Source organism: Lactuca sativa, chromosome 1 (genome assembly GCF_002870075.4).
Source record: "Lactuca sativa cultivar Salinas chromosome 1, Lsat_Salinas_v11, whole genome shotgun sequence".
Classification (NCBI taxonomy): domain Eukaryota; kingdom Viridiplantae; phylum Streptophyta; class Magnoliopsida; order Asterales; family Asteraceae; genus Lactuca; species Lactuca sativa.
Genome location: NC_056623.2, coordinates 61867841 through 61872282, shown reverse-complemented (window position 1 = coordinate 61872282; position 4442 = coordinate 61867841).

Sequence of the window (4442 nt, the reverse complement as noted above, 5' to 3'; positions counted from 1 at the left end):
GGATTGGCGGGGTATTATCGAAGATTTATCAAGGACTTCTCCAAGATTGCAGTGCCACTCACCAGATTGACCCGGAAGGGTGTTGCTTTTTCATGGGGTCCCGAGCAGCAGGCCTCCTTTGATACACTTCGTCAAAGGTTGTGCAAAGCCCCGGTATTAGCTCTCCCGGAAGGGATGGAGGATTTTGTAGTATATTGTGATGCATCGATTTTGGGGCTGGGAGCGGTGCTGATGCAGAGGGGGCATGTGATAGCATATGCATCGAGGCAGCTGAAGCCTCATGAGACGAGATATCCCACTCATGATCTAGAGTTGGGGGCAGTAGTGTTCGCCCTCAAGATTTGGCGTCACTACTTGTATGGGGTTCGGTGTACGATATACACGGACCATAAGAGTTTGAGGTACTTGATGGATCAGCCCAACCTAAATATGCGGCAGAGGAGGTGGTTGGATGTGGTCAAGGATTACGATTATGAGATCCTGTACCACCCAGGCAAGGCTAATATGGTAGCTGACGCGTTGAGCCGCAGGGCGGAGAGCACTCCACTGCGGAATGTATGTTTGAGATTGACCGTGATGACTCCGGTATTGGATGCCATTCGTGGGGCACAGGCCGAGGCTGTGCAACCAGAGATGCAGAAGAAGGAACGGGTCGTTGGTTTGGTATCAGGATTCGTTACGGATGGTAGAGGGCTGATGACTTTTTAGGGTAGGATTTGGGTACCGTTTATGGGTGGTACGCGTACTATTCTGATGGAGGAAGCGCATCGATCGAAGTTCTCGATTCATCCCGGGGCTACGAAGATGTATTTGGATTTGAGAAAGGAGTATTGGTGGCCCTGTATGAAGAGAGACGTCGCATGGTTTGTTGAGAGGTGCTTGACCTTCCGTAGGGTTAAGGCCGAGCACCAGAGGCCGCATGGCAAGTTGCAGCCATTGGAGGTTCCTGAGTGGAAGTGGGAGTAGATCACTATGGATTTCATCACCAAATTGCCGAGGACTGCCAGAGGAGTTGATGCAATTTGGGTGATTGTGGACAGGTTGACGAAGAGCGCTCACTTCCTTGCCATCTGTGAGAGTTCTTCAACGGAGAAATTGGCGGAGGTGTATGTGAGAGAAGTGGTATCTCGGCATGGGGTGCCGATCTCGATTGTTTCGGACAGTGATGTGCGTTTCACTTCCAGATTCTGGAAGAAATTTCATGAGGAGTTGGGTACTAGATTGCATTTTAGTACCGCATATCATCCCCAGACAGACGGCCAGAGTGAGCGGACGATTCAGACGCTTGAGGACATGCTCCGAGCATGTGTGTTGGACTTTGGGGGTAACTGGGATGCGTATTTACCCTTGGCAGAGTTTTCCTACAACAACAGCCATCATTCGAGCATTGGTATGCCACCCTTTGAGCTGTTGTACGGGAGGAGGTGTCGGACCCCCATTTGTTGGGGAGAGGTTGGGCAGAGAGTGATGGGCAGTACCGAGATCATACTTCAGACGACAGAGCAGATTCAGCAGGTCAGACAGAGGTTGTTGACCGCCCAGAGCCGACAGAAGAGTTATGCAGACAGACGACGGTCCGAGCTTGAGTTTCAGGTCGGCGATCTCGTTCTCCTGAAGGTCTCTCCTTGGAAAGGAGTGATTCGGTTCAGGAAGAGGGGCAAGTTAGGGCCCCGATATATTGGTCCATTCCGTGTGATCGCGAGGGTAGGCCGGGTAACCTATCGGTTGGATTTGCCGGCAGAGTTGGGGCAGATTCACGACACTTTTCATGTGTCATAGCTGAGGAAGTGTATAGCCGATGAGTCGGTCGTGGTTCCATTAGAGGATATTCAGGTAGATGCGAGCCTGAATTATGCCGAAAGGCCGGTGGCCATCAGAGATCGGAAGATCAAGGTTCTGAGGAACAAGGAGGTACCCTTGGTGTTGGTTCAGTGGCAACATCGGAAGGGATCAGAGATGACTTGGGAGCCGGAGCGTAAGATGCGTGAGCAGCATCCGGAGCTATTTTCAGAGCGAGACTTCAAGGGCGAAGTCTAGTTCTAGTGGGGGAGAGTTGTAACAGCCTGGATTTCCAGGTATCTTTTATGTTTCCAATTTTGATGTTCTGTGAGTGGACTCGGCGAGTTGGAGCTCAGACTCGCCAAGTAGGATCGCGATTCTGGATGCGGGTTCGCGCCTGGACTCGGCGAGTCCGCGCTGTTAGAATCCCTAATTTCTCGGGTTTGGGACCTATTTAAAGGGCCTTATGGCCGTCGTTTGTGCTCACCAGTCCTTTGAGTGAAACCCTAACGAGTGTGAGCTTTTGGAGCAAAGTAGGAAGCCATTATTGATCTTGGAGGTGTCATCTTGCAAGGGAAAAGGAGGATCAGCTAAGGGAAAGCAAGAGGAGCCACTTTCTGAGAGTTTGGAGTCCAGAACATCACATTGGAGGTGATATCTTCAAGCTATCCTCTGCTACGTTGATGTTTACATTGATTTAGGGCTTATTGAACCCTTTTGTGGCTAGATCCAGTGCCTCCTTGGTCCCTTAAGCGATTTAGATCATAGATCTGGACCCTTGGAGGTCCAAAGAGTCCCTTTGCCCAAGCTTTTTGTGAATCAGTGGGGGTTTTGGATTGGAATCCTTATGCCTTAGGTCAAAATACCATTTATGAGCCATGAGGTGTGTTATGAACGCCAAGATAAGGACTTTATGTGATGAATCAGTCTAGGAAGGCCAGATCTATGAATTGTTGGAGCAGATCTGACCTTAGAAGCAAGTTGGAGTGGTTGCATGGCATGGACTCGCCGAGTCCGACGAACAGACTCGGCGAGTAGCTTGAAGATTGCCTTTAGATCGCTCAGTGAGTGGTCCAGTCGAGTCATAGGTTGACTCAGTGAGTCAGGGTGAGTTAGAGAGGGTTGACAGGTGGACTGAGTCGAACTGGGACTCGTCGAGTTGTTCTTGAGACTCGGCGAGTTGAGTCGGGGTGGCCCCGCGATTCTTCCAGGTGGAACTCGTCGAGTCAGGGGGAGTACTCGACGTGTCAAAAGGGAATCCTAGAGAATTGGTGAAAACGTCTAGACTCGCCGAGTCGCCCTAGTGCACTCGCCGAGTCCGGTCAAGTTGACCGTTGACCGTTGATCGTTGACCGTTGACTAGAGTTGACCTGTGTTGACTTCTTAGGGATAGTCAACCTTAGTGGTAAAAGTGTTAATTAGAGACATATGATGTTATAGGAGGATTAGAGCTCGGAGGATCGAGCACGAGGGATTTCCAGGATTCGTGAGATACCGAGATACGCGAGGTGAGTCTTCTCACTATACTTTACCTTGAGTAGGTAACCAGATTTATGTGACAGAGTATTTGTATGCTATGTATGTTATGTGTTGTACTGCATTATTTCTATGTGATTTATGTTGTGCATGTTACAGAGTAGGAACCGGAAGGTTCCTAGAGTTAGAACCGGAAGGTTCACAGAGTTAGAACCTGAGGGTTCACAGAGTTTGGGTGCACGGACCCATAGAGTTATAGCCTCGAGTGGCTAATATGTGTTATGTGTGTGGTATTTTAGGGAACTCACTAAGCTTCGTGCTTACAGTGTTAGTGTTGTTGTTTCAGGTACTAGCGATGACCGTGGGAAGGCGCCGGCTTGATCTGTACACACGCATGGGAATTTTGATATATATGTGATCTTGGGATTTTGTATGATACGAATTGGGATTTTTAAACTTAATGTTTTATGAAATTAAATGAGAAATGTTTTTATATTTGCGAAAATTATTTTGAAAATTCACGGTGTTACAATATATAAGTTTAAAAGAGTTAAAAGAAAAGGTTTGGCATATAAGAAGAAGGTTGATAAAGAGTTTAGCATGTAAAAGAGTTTGATAAATATTTTGAAGTAGTTTGTTTGATAAAACAGTTAAAAGTATAGTAAATCCATTTGTTTGATAGTTAGTAATCACATGTGATTGATATAATAACTATACTGTTTCAACTTGTATTCCCCCCATCCCCCATAAAAGCATTTAAAATCATTTAAAAGATAAGTTAAGGGGGTATGAACTCACTGCTGTGAGTGACACGAATGAAAGATCGGTTTGCAGGATGCTAAGTGCCAAGTGAAGACTTGAGCATAATGATCCTAAATAGCATATAATGACACGTATATGTATCTAATTAGTGTTTACAACATCTAATAATGAAATGGAACAACCTTATGGACTAAGAAACACTTGTAATGAAGTATTACACCACATAGGGCTGCATATAAGGGGTGTAGGGCCTCACTTTGGAGTTTACGACCCAAATGGTAAGACTCCCATGAGTTCAAGGCCCGTGAGTTTACGGACCTATGAGTTTACGGCCGTAAACTCATGGTATTTTGTACCAAAGTGTGTGTTAAGGTCTAATGGTCTTCCAAGAGTTGTTCTAGTTCACAAGATTAGCTCCTAGAAGA